Here is a 16851-nt window from a genome sequence, read left to right as displayed (position 1 = left end):
CCCCCTCGGCTTATACTCGAGTGAACAAAAAAAAATATTGCTTTAGGCAAATCAGTGGTGGGGGGGGGGGGGGGTGCCGTCCATCTTCACTGCAGGGACCATTTGCATTCCGGTGGGGAGGGCGAGCTGGTCCAGGGCGTCCATCTTCACCAGGAGGCCTTCTCCTCCGCTCCGGACCATCCCTGGACTAGTGATGCTGCATTGACGCTGCCGCGCAAAGACATCCATGCTGGGCAGACATATGATGTCGGGGCGTCCCTGTGCCCAGACGTCTGCTGCGCACGGACGTCCCTGCGTGGTGGTGTCAATGCAGCGTCACTAGTCCGAGGATGGCCCGTAGCAGGGAAGAAGGCCTCCCGGAGAAGATGGCCGGCCCGTACCGGCTCACCCTCCCACCGGAATGCGGACGGTAATTGCAGTAAGGATGGACGGCCCGGCTCACCCTCCCTGGACGGTCCCTGCAGCTACTAGAGCAACAACTGGGGAGGTGAGAAGAAAACGAAAGGGGGGGGGGGTCTGGATGATGACAGGGGGTCATATGGACAGGGGGGACATATGTACAGGGGTGTCTGGATGATTACAGGGGTGGGGGGATGATGGATGATGACAGGGGAGGGGGGATGATGACAGGGGGGGGGATGATGTATTTCCCACCCTAGGCTTATACTCGAGTCAATAAGTTTTTTTCCTAGGTTTTTGGGGTGAAATTCGGGGCCTCGGCTTATATTCGGAATGGCTAACACTCGAGTATATACGGAATGTGTGCAGGTGTGGAAGTGGCATGGCTTGGATACGCCCCATCTATGTCACTCCCACACAGCATATATAAAGTAATTTTAATCCATGTAACACTTGTATGACTAAGGCCCTGTGGGCCGAAACGAGTCACATTACTTGAGTTCCTGTCGTTTCCCATGGCAACCTAATAAAGAAGTTCCTTGCACAGGTCTGGCGCTGGACATTCTCTTCTTTTAATGTGCTAAGTGGACTAGTCCTGGTCCAGTCTGAGCGCAATCCCAAGGGTAAGCTGGATATAACTCTTTTGCCATTTCTACAATAAAAAATACAGTTTGTTTCACAACAACTTGGTTTGCCAAAAATAAAAAAGTTATGGCTGTCAGAATATGGCAACACAAGAAAAAACATGTTAAATAAAAGCTGTATGTACCCCAAACCAAGTAAACTAAGCCCTGCCTATGTTTAAATTTTTTGCATGCCTATGTTTTTATTTTTTGTTTTTAAATTATAAAGATCATTTTTTTTTGTTTTTCCTTGCAATTTTTTTTTAAATACATAAATGTAGTACCTGGTGCCCTGGTAAATTAACATCCTGAGCTGCATTCTATATATGAAGTGAGTGCATCTTCTTATTCTAGGATTAATTAACTCTGTAATGCTGCACCACACAGAGTAGGTAGTGCAGAGTCCCTGGGATTATGTGAGCCACTATAAAGCCGTCAACATAGGCAGAAGTATGAGGCTTACACGAAGTGTGCACTGTGTAAACAGGGCTTTATTTATATTTATGGAAATAAATAATTTGCAGAATTTCTTTGTTATAGTTCCTCTCTTTCATGGGGTAGGACAGTTAAATTTGTTAATATTTTTTCTGTTCAACTGGATATGAATTTGCATTCCAAAATAAAGCTTTCCTGTGCTGCCTAGGGATGTCATTTAAAACTGTGTGAGAAAGTTACTGAAATTCACATTACACTCTTGTGCTTCAACAGTGTTGCCTAGTAACCAATCATGACCTTAAAGATCTATCCTTTAAGCTTGACTCACCAGCTCCATCAATAGTGTATTTCCAAACTCTGCTGTGACATTGGATCTGCTGTTGCTGTTGCAGATGCTCATGTTCTCATTTGAAGAGGATTCTGTGTTTAAATCAATGGAAACAATGCTATAAAATACATTTCAGCGATCGATCACATATCCCAGCTCACAAAAAGCTTCTGCTTACAAGAGGAAATAGAAACATACATTATTGACCAGTTGTGTACAAACATTTAGAATATGATACTTATTGTGCCTTAATGTCAGATTTGTAAATATACTTATCTTTCCCATTGGATTTTATATCACATTACATTTTTTACATATCCCATAAGGCTATCATTCGTTTTTTGGCCTTATGATCATCACCTCGGCATACCATGGTTTTCAGTCCTGCCACAAAACCGGATACAGGGCAAAAATTAGCTGACGGAGTCCCTATGTGACTCCTGTTGGCACATTTAAATTCTCATAAATGTGGTATGAATGCACCCTAAGAAAGTCCATGGTTTGGGGTATCTAACAAACCCAATTATAGGCCACTTGTGATTCATACAATGTTCCCAGGCTGGGGAAGAAACATGGAAGAAACATGGCTAAAACAAATCAGAGATATTTGCACATAAGCCAAAGCCACAATGCTTGGAGCCATTCCTGGCTTTGGCTTATAAGTACTGGTGCTATATAGAGACGAAAAAAAATGTTGCCTGAAAATGGCCAAGGCAAAGCATTTTCTTTACTAGCTTTCTTCATGTGCTGACATTTAGAAAAGGGCCTAAACTCCGTTTAAACAGAAATCTCTCTTGGCATCTAAATTTCGTGTGTGCATCCTACTAAGTCTTGAAGAATTTTACCTACTGTTTTTCTCAATCTGATTATACTTGTCATTTTAGTACATAGACAAGACACTTTATGTTCCCAGCAGTGTTGAATACTTTGGCAGAAGCCTCTATTGCAGATTTTTTTTTAAACTCTAGACATAAAAAGTGCACCATGCAGAACTTATGTCTGGTGAAATGATGGCCACCATGACGGAAACCCGACGGACTCCATTAAAGTTAATTGGGTCCATGGGACACTGTTGGTGTCAGTCAATTGACTGACATCATTTTTATTGTACTGGTTCTATGAAATGAACAATGCAGGTGTGAACATAGCCTACATTTTACTTTAACCATGTTATTGCTTACAATTTTATGTAAAATGCCACCTTAATATGTCATTACATGGAATACATTATTATTATGCCCAATGGCCAAAACGCAAGTAAGGACAACCTAAATAAAGCTAGGCTACAAAATTGTGGCTTGTCAATCTAATTCATGATTTGTAATGCATGTGTTTGCTGTCCCTGAGTTTTATTCATGGCGGTATTTGTTAAATTTTTTTTTTTAATTATGAGGGTTTTCTTCAGATTATGAAAATTACATCATAAACTACCTCTAGGGGGAGGGGTAGATTAGTCCCACACAGGTGCTTAAATCTTAGTTTGGAACTCAGTCTGAACATGCTCCATCTGAGCAGGCTTTGGTTAGAGAGATATTGCAAGAGAGTTAGAAAACTGAGAGATATCTGCTGTACGGAGTGAATTGTGCTGCTGTGCGGAGTGAATTTCTGCTGTGCGGAGTGAATTGTGAAGCTGGAGTGATTTGTATGAGTACTTAAAGTTGCACATAAGGGATCACTGCTAGAATCTAAACAGCCTTTTCACCTTTTTTTCTCCAGTCTACCTCTAGGGGGAGGGGCAGATTAGTCACATACAGGTGCTTAAATCTTAGTTTGGGACTCAGTCTGAGCATGCTCAGTCTGAGCGGGCTTTGGTAAGAGAGGCATTGCAAGAGAGTTAGAAATCTGAGATTTTGAAACCGGGAGTTTGAGATCGCTGTGAGTGTCACTTTACTTACACTGTAGAGACTCACAAGGTCTACAGAGAATTTATTTGTAATATTTACTGTCTGTTGTTGGCGGTTAATCTGTGAAATCCCCATAATTAGATGGCCTCCATGTTGGAACATGCAGTCCGGTGTACATCCTGTTCAATTTATGCAATCTTTGAACAGTAGTTTGAGGGTGCATATTGTTGTGCGAGATGTGTGTGAGTTGTTCATTTGGAAGCCCAGATCCTGGATCTAGAGGAGCAACTGGCAACACTGAGACACATTGACAACCTGGAGAGGAGTCTCCTGCTCACTGAGCAAGTACTCTCTGGGGTAGAGGTGGGGGAGGATAGTGGGACGGAGGTGCAGGACAGTCAGGCAGCTAGCTGGGTTACAGTTAGAAAATGGGGTAGAGGGAAAAGGGTCAGGGAGCCTAGTCCTGATCTGGCACACCAACAAGTTTGCCCGGTTGGCAGATGAGGGGGATGCCATTTCATAGCTAGCAGTACTGCAGCAAGACTCTGCCTCAGAGGGGTGTCTGCTCCAGTAAGGAGGGAGGGAGGAGTGCAGGGCGGGCCAGACAGGAACTGGAAGTGGGGTCTCAATTATTATGGGGACAGACAGGGCGATCTGTCACAAAGACCGGGATCGCCGAACAGTGTGTTGTCTTCCTGGCGCTGGTTGACAGGTTACTGGGTGGTGCTGGAGAGGACCCAGCAGTCACGGTACATCTTGGCACCAATGACTAAGTAAGAGGTAGGTGGAGTGTTCTTAAAAAGGATTTCAGGGACTTAGGCAGTAAGCTTAAGGCAAGTAACTCCAAGGTGATATTTTCTGAAATATTAACTGTACCACGAGCCACACCAGAGAGGCAGCGGGAGATTAGGGAGGTAAACAAGTGGCTCAGAAGCTGGTGTAGGAAGGAGGGGTTTGGGTTCATGGAGAACTGGGCCGACTTCGCTGTCGGTTACCGGCTCTACCGTAGGCAGGCCCGGACTGGCCTACCGGGATACTGGGATATATCCCGGTGGGCCGCTGGGCTTGGGGCCGTTTTGGGGCCAGATTAACGTAGGGGCTCCAGGCCCCTACATGAAAATAGGACCAGCAGGTGGCCCGCAGCGGCCAGATCCACAGTCCGGAGGGGGGGGGAGAGCGGAAAATTTGCTGCCCACTCCGGTCTGTGTCCGCCCGCTCTGTCTGCCACCCTGTCCACTCTGTCTGTCCGTAGGCCTGAGAGCGCAGGGGAGTCACGTGGGACGTCACGTGCGGATGAGGGGGGGGGGGTGTATATATATGATTGATGGGGGGGAGGCTGGGGGGTTAGGACCAAGGATTAGGGGGGGTGTATATTTATGATTAATGGGGGGGAGGCTGGGGGGTTAGGACCAAGGATGAGGGGGGGTGTATATTTATGATTGATGGGGGAGGCTGGGGGGTTAGGACCAAGGATGAGGGGGGGTGAATATTTATGATTAATGGGGGGGGCTGGGGGGTTAGGACCAAGGATGAGGGGAGGGGTATATATTTATGATTGAAGGGGGAGAGGCTGCGGGGTGTTGGTGAGGATAACAAGGATGGGGGGGGTTTGGGGAGGTGTGAGGCTGAGGAAACCAAGGATAAGGGGGGAGGTGTATATGCATGATTGATAGATGCGGAGTCCAAAGAATATGGGATAAGTTATAGATTGTGGGGGGGTCCGAGCGCTGGGACCCCCACGATCTCCAGTATGGGCCTTGGCAGTCAGCTGGAAAAGAGGTATGCCGACCCCGCACGAAGTGCCGGCCGACACACCCCTCCGTATACTCCATAGAGATACATGGAGGGAGCGTGCCGACCACAGCTTCCTGTGGGGTCAGACGTCGGCTTCTGGCATACTGACTGGGCCCCCGTGCAGGAGATCGTGGGGGGTCTCAATGCTTGGACCCCCGCAATCTATAACTTCTCCCCTATCCAAAGGCTAATCCAAAGACTAATGGCAGTATTATGTTTAGGACACAGTGCATGGCAGTATTATATTCAGGGCACAGTGTCTGGCAGTATTATATTCAGGGCGCAGTGTCTGGCAGTATTATATTCAGGGCGCAGTGTCTGGCAATATTATATTCAGGGCGCAGTGTATGGCAGTATTATATTCAGGGCGCAGTGTATGGCAGTATAATATTCAGGGCGCAGTGTATGGCAGTATTATATATAGGGCGCAGTGTATGGCAGTATTATATTCAGGGCTCAGTGTATTGCATTATTATATTCAGGGCGCAGTGTATGGCAGTATTATATTCAGGCGCAGTGTATGGCATTATTATATTCAGGGCTCAGTGTATGGCAGTATTATATTCAGGGCGCAGTGTATGGCAGTGTTATATTAAGGGCACAGTGCATGGCATTATTATATTCAGAGCACAGTGCATGGCATTATTATATTCAGGGCGCAGTGTATGCCAGTATTTTATTAAGGGCGCAGTGTATGCCAGTATTATATTCAAGGCTCAGTGTTTGGCAGTATTATATTCAGGGCTCAGTGTATGGCTGTATTATATTCAGTGGGTACAGTGTGTGGCAGTATTATATTCAGGGCTCAGTGTATGGCAGTATTATATTTGGGGCGCAGTGTATAGCAGTATTATATTCAGGGCTCAGTGTATGGCAGTATTATATTTGGGGCGCAGTGTATGGCAGTATTATATTCAGGGCTCAGGGTATGGCTGTATTACATTCAGTGGGTACAGTGTGTGGCAGTATTACATTCAGTGGGTGCAGTGTGTGTGTCAGGATTCGGCACGCTGAAGGTGGATCCTCTGTGTCAGAGAGGGATTGGCGTGGACCGTGTCGGTGGACCGGTTCTAAGTTGCTACTGGTTTTCACCAGAGCCCGCCGCAAAGCGGGATGGTCTTGCAGCGGCGGTAGCAACCAGGTCGTATCCACCGGCAACGGCTCAACCTCTCTGACTGCTGAGATAGGCGCGGTACAAGGGATTAGACAAGAGCAGGGTCGGACGTAGCAGAAGGTCAGGGCAGGCAGCAAGGATCGTAGTCAGGGGCAACGGCAAGAGGTCTGGAACACTGGCTAGGGATACACAAGGAACGCTTTCACTGGCACAATGGCAACAAGATCCGGCAAGGAAGTGCAGGGGAAGTGAGGTAATATATGGAAGTGCACAGGTGAACACACTAATTAAAAACCATGCGCCAATCAGTGGCGCACCGGCCCTTTAAATCGCAAAGAACCGGCGCGCGCGCGCCCTAGGGAGCGGGGCCGTGCACGCTGGGACAGCACAGACGGGGAGCGAGTCTGGTAAGCGGGTCGGGATGCGCACCGCGAGCGGACGCGTCCCGCATCGCGAATCGCATCCCGGCTAGGGACATTATCGCAGCGCACCGGGTCATGGGGTCTGACCGGGGAGCTGCAAAGAGGAGAACGCTGTGAGCGCTCCGGGGAGGAGCGGGGACCCGGAGCGCTCGGCGTAACAGTGTGGCAGTATTTTATTTAGGGCTCAGTATCTGGCAGTATTATAATGATTACTGTCGTCATACAGAGGATGAGGATCTGCTGACAATGAAGTTTGGGCCTCAGACTCTGCAGAGAAGATGGAGCTGGAAGAAGACCTGGCGTCTGGACCAGAGAAAAAGGAACGACAACAGAGAAGACGTCACTCAGGTCAGTGATATCATTGTGTATTCTCCTGACTGTCCCATCACTGCTGTAATTTGTAAGTTCTGCAGTGATGATGGGGACACTGTACTCCAATCTGTGGCCTTCAGCTGTTACAAAACTGCATACCATAATGCCTGAGGATCCAGACATGATGGGAGTTGTAGCTTTGCAACAGCTGGAGAGCAACTTGAAGCGAGGTGATTGGTGGAGGTCCCAGCATTCAGACCCCACCAAAAAAAAAAAATGGACTGCTTATTCTTAAATATCAGGGTGTATTTTTGGTCCCAGTCCAAACCCCCTTAAAAAAAGTCGCAAATTTAAGCCAGGTCAGAACTGGCTTACAAAACGTGCTGTAGCATTTTAAAAAAAGGTGCACAAAAAGTCGCAAACTGCTACTTTTTGTACAACTTTTTGTGTAGCTCCGCTCCCTGGCCATCTGCCCGCATCTACCTCCCACTGGCTAGCTGGTAGAACTACAACTCCTAGCATGTCCTCACTGTAAGAGCATGCTGGGAGTTTACTTGAGGGGGTGTGGCTTTGTTTTTCTACTTGAGGATTGGGGGGGGAGGGTCCCAGGCCGGCCCTGCTTCTTACTTACGGCCCTGGGTGGTCGGCTGCCTGGGAGAGGTGCTTTGAACTCCGGCTTGGCACGTTGCGGTGCTTAGACGTGAGGTCACGTCACCCCCAGCAGCAGCGCAACGTCGGAGTTCACTGTGCCACCGAACAGTGCGCCCGCCACCCTGGCTGCTCTCTCTCTCGTACAGAGCCCTGCTTGTCCTCAGTGTATAGAGCCCCACTTGTTCTCAGGTACAGAGCCCCGCTTGTCCTCAGGTACAGAGCCCCGCTTGTCCTCAGGGTACAGAGCCCCGCTTGTCCTCAGGTACAGAGCCCCGCTTGTCCTCAGTGTACAGAGCCCCGCTTGTCCTCAGTGTACAGAGCCCCGCTTGTCCTCAGTGTACAGAGCCCTGCTTGTCCTCAGTGTACAGAGCCCTGCTTGTCCTCAGTGTACAGAGCCCCACTTGTCCTCAGGTACAGAGCCCTGCTTCTCCTCAGGGTACAGAGCCCTGCTTGTCCTCAGTGTACAGAGCCCTGCTTGTCCTCAGTGTACAGAGCCCTGCTTGTCCTCAGTGTACAGAGCCCTGCTTGTCCTCAGTGTACAGAGCCCCGCTTGTCCTCAGGTACAGAGCCCTGCTTCTCCTCAGGGTACAGAGCCCTGCTTGTCCTCGGTGTACAGAGCCCTGCTTGTCCTCAGTGTACAGAGCCCTGCTTGTCCTCAGTGTACAGAGCCCTGCTTGTCCTCAGTGTACAGAGCCCTGCTTGTCCTCAGTGTACAGAGCCCAGCTTGTCCTCAGGTACAGAGCCCCAATTGTCCTCAGGTAGAGAGCCCCGCTTGTCCTCAGTGTACAGAGCCCCGCTTGTCCTCAGGTACAAAGCCCCAATTGTCCTCAGGTAGAGAGCCCCACTTGTCCTCAGTGTACAGAGCCCCGCTTGTCCTCAGGTACAAAGCCCTGCTTGTCCTCAGTGTACAGAGCCCTGCTTGTCCTCAGTGTACAGAGCACTGCTTGTCCTCAGTGTACAGAGCACTGCTTGTCCTCAGTGTACAGAGCACTGCTTATCCTCAGTGACTTCACCTAATGTGGGGAACTATACTGCACCTAATGTTGGGGAATTATACTGCACCTAATATGGGAACTGTACTGAACCTAATGTGGGGGGAACTGTACTGCACCTAATGTGGGGGGAACTGTACTGCACCTAATGTGGGGGGGAACTGTACTGCACCTAATGTGGGGGAACTGTACTGCACCTAATGTGGGGGGAACTGTACTGCACCTAATGTGGGGGAACTATACTGCACCTAATGTGGGGAAACTGTACTGCACCTAATGTGGGGGGAACAATACCGCACCTAATGTGGGGGAACTATACTGCACCTAATGTGGGGGAATTATACTGCACCTAATGTGGGGGAACTATACTGCACCTAATGTGGGGGGAACTATTCTGCACCTAATGTGGGGGAAACTAATATGCTTTAAAATGCATGATTTTACCTTTTATGAACAAGAAAATGACGACGTGCTGGTATAATGACACAACACTATGGGGCTGGTATGTAATTTTTTCCAGGGCTGGTTTTCACACCCAGTCCGGCCCTGACCGTAGGGACGGGCTGCACCTCAATGGGGAGGGTGCAGTCTGTGCTCGGGGAGTAGATGGCTAGAAGGGTGGAGGAGTGTTTAAACTAGGGACTGAGGGGGGAGGGAACCTACAACATAAAGGGGGAAGATAGTGTAGATAGAGAGAGGGGACTTATTAATGTACCTGGGGGTGTAGCGGAGGGAGGGGTTAGAATAGTTAATAGGGATAGGCTTCAAAGGAAGAAAAACCATACACCATTGAATTGCATGTTGACTGATGCCAGAAGTCTGACCAATAAAACAGATGCACTGGAGTGGTTGATGCTTGAGGAGAATTATGACATAGTGGGTATAAAAGAGACTTTGTTGGACGATAACTGTGACTGGGCGGTCAACATACAGGGTTATAGTCTATTCAGGAAGGATCAGACAAAAAGGAGGAGGAGTCTGTCTTTATGTAAAGTCCAGTCTGAAGGCCGCACTGCGGGAGGATATATGGGAGGGGAATGATAATGTGAAGTCAATATGGGTAGAAATATATGGAGATAAAAAAAAAATTTCTGATAGGAGTTTGCTATAAGCCACCAAACATAATGGAAGAGGCAGAAGATCAATTAATGAGGCAAATAAATATGGCAGCAAATCAGAATGAGGTGATAGTAATGGGGGACTTAAACTATCCTGATATAAATTGGGAGACTGAGTCCTGTGAATCTCATAAAGGAAACAGGTTTCTGACTATAGCTGAAGACAATTATCTGTCCCAAATGGTGCAGGGCCCAACCAGAGGGGGCGCTCTACTAGACTTAATATTAACCAACAGACCTGACAGAGTAACTAATGTGCAAGCAGAAGGACACCCATGAAATAGTGATCATAATATAATACATTATAACTTGTTCTTCAATAAGGGAATCTCTCAAGGGGCTACAAAAACAATGAACTTTAGGAAGGCAAAGTTTGAACAACTCAGAAAAGCCCCTAACAATATAAAATGGGATAATGTCCTCAAAAACAAGAATACTGACACTAAATGGGAGACTTTTAACCCCTTAATGATCAAGAACGTATATTTACATCCTTGGCCGGCTCCCACAATATAACGCGGGGTCACGCGGTGACCCCGCGTCATATTGGGTCGGTCCTGCGCGCTATTAACCCTTTAGACGCAGCGTTCAAAGTTGAACACCGTGTCTAAACCGAAAGTGAAAGCTGTCCGGCTGCTCAGCGGGGCTGATCGGGACTACCGCAGTGAAAATGCGGTGTCCCGATCAGCTGGGACACGAGCGGAAGTCCTCTTACCTGCCTCCGGCCTGTTCCCTCGACAATTGATTGCTCCAAGCCTGAGATGCAGGCTTGAGCAATTGACCGCCGATAATGCTGATCATTGCAAAGCTATGGCTTTGCAGTGAACAGTGCTGGCAATCAGTGTGTGCAGTGTTATAGGTCCCTATGGGAGCTATAACTGCAAAAAAAAAAAAGAGTAAAAAAAAGGTAATAAATGTGATTTAACCCTTTCCTTAATAAAAGTTCAAATCACCCCCCTTTTCCCATAAAAAAAAATCACCATGTAAATAAAAATAAATATAAACATGTGTTATCGCCACGTGCGTAAATGTCCGAACTATAAAAATATATCATTAATTAAACCGCACGGTCAATGGCGTACGCGCAAAAAAATTCCAAAGTCCAAAATAACTTATTTTTGGTCGCTTTTTATATCATGAAAAAATGAATAAAAGGCGATCAAAAAGTCCGATCAATACAAAAATGGTACCGCTAAAAACTTCAGATCACAGTGCAAAAAATGAGCTCTCATACTGCCCCATATGCAGAAAAATTAAAACGTTATAGGGGTCAGAAGATGACAATTTTAAACGTATAAATTTTTCTGCATGTAGTTATGATTTTTTACAGAAGTACATCAAAATCAAACCTATATAAGTAGGGTATCATTTTAACCGTATGGACCTATAGAATAAAGATCAGGTGTCATTTTTACCAAAAAATGTACTGCGTAGAAGCGGAAGCCCCCAAAATTTACAAAATGGCGTTTTTACTTCAATTTCATCGCACAATTATTATTTTTTCCGTTTTGCCGTAGATTCTCTGGTAGAATGACTGATGTCACTGTAAAGTAGAATTAGTGGCACAAAAAATAAGCCATCATATGGATTTTTAGGTGCAAAATTGAAAGGGTTATGATTTTTAAAAGGAGGAGGAGGAAGGAGGAGGAAAAAACTAAAGTGCAAAAACTGAAAAACCCATGGTCCTTAAGGGGTTAAAAATGTCTTAAACTGTCACTGTAAGATGTATATACCTTATGGGAATGAAAGGATCAGAAATAAAAGAAAACCAATATGGATGAATAAAAATGTTAACGGGGCAATAAATGACAAAAATAAAGCATTTAAACTACTAAAAGAGGACAACAGTGAAGAAGCATTAAAAAGCTATAGAGAAAAATGTAAAATGTGTAAAAAACAGATAAAATTCGCAAAAATAGAGACAGAAAGACTCATTGCCATAGAGAGTAAAACCACAAAATGTTCTTTAACTATATAAATAGCAAAAAGGTCAAAAATGAAAGTGTAGGCCCTTTAAAAAACAATAAAGAAGAAATTATAAACGGGGATCAGGAAAAAGCAAATATATTAAACAAATTCTTCTCCACTGTAATCACCGAGGAAAATGAAATGCCAGGTGAAATACAGCAAAATAAGGTAAACTCCCCAGTACAGGTCACCTGTCTAACCCAGGAAAAAGTACAATGCTGCCTACAAAAAATCTAAATAGACAAATCGCCAGGTCCAGATAACATTCACCCCGTGTTCTAAAGGAATTAAGTAATGTAATAGACAGACCCCTATTTTTAATATTCAGGGACTCTGTAGTAACAGGGACTGTTCACCAGGACTGGCGCATGGCAAATGTGGTGCGAATATTTAAAAAGGGGACAAAAGGTGAATTATAGACCTGTTAGTTTAACCTCTGTTGTATGTAAATAGTTTGAGGGTTTTCTAAGAGATGCTATTTTGGAATATCTTGATAAAAATAAATGTATTGTGGTGTCCCGGCACAGGACCTGGTCCTGTCCCTTGGCTAAGGTCCCCACAGATAGAGTCCCTCCATGTCCGTAGGGCTCTTCTGTAGGGCTAGCCCCTAGTCGTCTTAAGTAAAGTGTGTACATATTAATTTTATAGGAAATATATATATATATATATATATATATATATATATATATATATATATATATATAGGACCTTATTGGTCACGTGATACACAGTTGTAATTAGAGATGAGCGAACTTACAGTAAATTCAATTCGTCACGAACTTCTCGGCTCGGCAGTTGATGACTTTTCCTGCATAAATTAGTTCAGCTTTCAGGTGCTCCGATGGGTTGGAAAAGGTGGATACAGTCCTAGGAGACTCTTTCCTAGGAATGTATCCACCTTTTCCAGCGCACCGGAGCATCTGAAGGCTGAACTAATTTACGCAGGATAAGTCATCAACTACCAAGCCGAGAAGTTCGCGATGAATCGAATTTACTGTAAGTTCGCTCATCTCTAGTTGTAATGTATAAAATGCTTAAGGACCTTTGGAGGTCTTGTAATGTACCCAGAATTCACTGGGTTCATGACTTACAGGTTTGCTGACCAATGAGCTTAGTCCAGCCCCTTATTATATAAAGGGCTGTAGTCAATCAATTCTCTCTCTTAGTTCCGGATTATCAAGCCAAGCACATCTCAGCACAAGCCTCTCATAAGCATCAATTCAATTCATCTAGGCCCAAAGCCTAAGAACCTGCAGCCACAAAATGTGAGTTACTCAAAACTCAAACTACTGAATCCTGTGTGACTACTATCAGCTCAAATATTCTAAAATAGTAGCACAGTGGCTAGCATCAAAAGCTCATTGCTTCCGAATCCCAGCAAACCTGTGAGGAACCTGTATCCCGGTTCACTCTTGAAAAGATTGTTATGTTCAATACCGTTGCATAAAATCTGCAAGTAAAGTTTCTTCAGTTTACTTCATAAAATCTGCTGTGGACATTCCGTTATTTCTCCCTCCCATTTGTGGGATGGTTGGCGGTAGGAACATTACTATTGAGGAAACCTCACCCTGGCATCACGACATTCAAGGGTTAATACCACCAGACCCTACACTATTACCGCAACACCCTAGACACCATTACACTCTCCCAGCACCACAGTATGACTCCATATCAGCATGGCTTTATGAGGGATCGGTCCTGTCAAACTAACCTGATCAGCTTTTATGAGGAGGTGAGCTCCAGACTGGACATGAGGGAATCGCTGGTCTGGATTTTTCCAAAGCATTTGATACGGTGCCACATAAACGGTTGGTGCATAAAATGAGAAGGATTGGACTGGGGAGAATGAGTGTAAGTGGGTAAGTAACTGTCTCAGTGATAGGAAACAGAGGGTGGTTATTAATGGTACTTATTCGGGTGACTGTTATTGGGGGGTACCACAGGGGTCAGTCTTGGGTCCTGTCCTATTTAATGTATTCATTAATGACCTTGTAGAGGGGTTGAATAGTAAAGTAGCAATCTTTGCAGATGATACTAAACTCTGTAAAGCGGTAAACACAATAGAGAACAGTGCACTGTTACAAATGGATCTGGATAGGTTGGAGGTTTGGGCTGGGAAGTGGCAGATGAGGTACAACACTGATAAATGTAAGGTAATGCACATGGGGAGGAAAAATCCAGGCTGGGATTATGCATTAAATGGGAGAACACTTGGGAAGACTGACGTGGAAAAAGACTTGGGAGTCTTAGTTAACAGTAAATTTAGCTGTAGTGACCAGTGTCAGGCAGCTGCTGCCAAGGCAAATAAAATCATGGGGTTCATCAATAGGGGCATAGATGCCCACGATAAGGAAAAAATTCTACCGCTGCACAAATCACTAGTCAGACCACACATAGAATATTGTGTACAGTACTGGGCACCAGTGTACAAGAAAGATATAGCCGAGCTGGAGAGGGTTCAAAGACAGACAACCATGGTAATATGGGGAATGGGAAGACTACAGTACCCAGAAAGATTAGAATTAGGGTTATTTAGTTTAGAAAAAAGAAGGTTTAGGGGAGACCTAGGGGACAATACAGAGATCTCTCCCATGACCTATTTATACCCAGGACTGTATCTATAACAAGGGGCATCCTCTACATTTAGAGGAAATAAGGTTTCTACACCAGCACAGACAGGGTTCTTTACTGTAGGAGCAGTGAAACTGTGGAATTCTCTCCCGGAGGAGGTGGTCATGGTGAATTCTGTAAAAGAATTTAAAAGGGGTCTGGATGCATTTTTAGAGAATAACAACATCGCTGGTTATGTACAGTGGTCCCTCAACATACAATGGTAATTCGTTCCAAACGAGCCATCGTTTGTCGAATTCATCGTATGTTGAGGGATTCGTGCAATGTAAAGTATAGAGAGCTGTACTCACCTGTCCCCGCCGCTCGAGATGGTGTCCCCGCCGCTCCCGATGGTGATCCCGGGCGTCCGCTGGGCTCTCCGCTGTCTTCTCCGGTCCTCCGCTGTCTTCTCCGGTCCTCTTCTGTCTTCCTCAAGGCCTTACTGGGCCTGCGTAGCGACGTCATTACGCCGCTGCGTACGCCATTCCTATTGGATGGCGTGCGCAGCAGCGTATTGACATCATCGGAGAGGGACGAAAGACGATGGAAGACCACCCCGGAGCATCGTGGAGGGGTAAGTAATACTTACCGCACCACACGGGGAACATTAAGCTGCTATCCGGCAGCAGCTTAAGCATTTGGCGCTGCCGGATAGCACTTAATGCGATGGCCCCGACATAAAAAAGCATCGTATGTCGATGCTGACATCGACATGCGATGGCCTCTGAGAGGCCATTGTATGTCGATTTCATCATATGTCGGGGCCATCGTAGGTCGGGGGGTCACTGTATATTAGATTTATAGGGACAGAACGTTGATCCAGGAATTTATTCTGGAATTTTTACCTCTAGTATGAGGGTTTTTTGCCTTCCTCTGGATCAACTCAGTAGGGACTCATCAGGGTTATAGGTTGAACTTGATGGACTCTGGTCTTTTTTCAACCTTATGAACTATGTAACTATGTTACTACGTAACCACAACAAAGATAACTTATATATGTATATATCTCTGGACAATACATAGCAGCGGTTTCTTTACTCTAAGGATATGTTAGATTGCACAAAGTAAAGATGGAGAAATCCAGGGGCGTTGCTAGAGGGGGCTAAGAGGGATGTAACCCCTGGTCTGGTGCCTATAGCCCGGGTCTCAGGCTGTCGCACTTTTTTTCAAAATAATTTCCACAGCTGATTTAATGCAGCGGTGGCTTACGGTGGGAGTTACGTTTCGCGCGTGGGCACGCCAAATGCCGCCAGACTGGCCACCTCAAGGTAAAGGTATGCAAAGGATATGTGTGTATTGCAGATGAATAGATTGATAGATATGTAAAACCCTGATATATATATATATATGTATATATATATATATATATATATATATATATATATATATATATATATAAACTCAACGTGTGTGTGTGTGCGTGTATGTTCCAAACTTCCAAACGGTTAAAGATATTAACGTGAAACTTGGCACACATGTTACTTATATGTCAACAACAAACATAGGATAGGTGATTTAACCCTTACTCACCCCCATTTGCCATGGGCGGGGTTTATGTTTAAAGTCCTATACAAGTTTATGGAAAATATATATTACTGCATAACTTTCAAACAGCATGAGATATTTCGATAATACTTGTTCACATGTTACTTATATGTCCACTTAAAATATAGGATAGTTAATTTAACCCTTAACTACCCCCATTTGGGGTTTTTGTTTAAAGTCCCATGCAAATCAATTGGAAATGTATGTTCCCACATAACTTCTGTACGGCTGGAGATATTTCAATACCTGGTACACATATTACAGGTCGGGATATGAGGACGGGATGGGAGGTCGAGATAGTAGGTCGAGATAGGAGGTCAAGATAGGAGGACGGGATGGTCGGGATAGGAGGTCGAGTTAGGAGGTCGGGATATGAGGACGGGATAGGAGGTGGAGATAGGAGGACGGGATAGGAGGACGGGATAGGAGGACGGGATAGGAGGACGGGATAGGAGGACGGGATAGGAGGACAGGATAGGAGGTCGGGATAGGAGGACAGGATAGGAGGTCGGGATAGGAGGTCGAGATAGGAGGATGGGATAGAAGGAAGGGATAGGATGTCGGGATAGGAGGACAAGATAGGAGGATGGGATAGGAGGATGGGATAGGAGGTCAAGATAGGAGGATGGGATATCAGGACGGGATAGGAGGTGGAGATAGGAGGACGGGATAGGAGGACGGGATAGGAGGTCGGAT

At 45.7% G+C, this 16851-nt stretch overlaps 1 protein-coding gene across 1 annotated transcript in view; it reads left to right on the top strand.

Annotated features, from left to right (window-relative positions):
* Positions 1 to 16851, top strand: part of LAMA4 (laminin subunit alpha 4) — a 402692-nt gene that overhangs the window by 34258 nt on the left and 351583 nt on the right. The window lies entirely within an intron of this gene.

The sequence above is a fragment of the Hyla sarda genome, chromosome 3 (genome assembly GCF_029499605.1).
Source record: "Hyla sarda isolate aHylSar1 chromosome 3, aHylSar1.hap1, whole genome shotgun sequence".
Classification (NCBI taxonomy): domain Eukaryota; kingdom Metazoa; phylum Chordata; class Amphibia; order Anura; family Hylidae; genus Hyla; species Hyla sarda.
The sequence above is the reverse complement of the archived record's forward strand: the minus strand, read 5'-3'. Positions and strand labels throughout refer to the sequence as shown.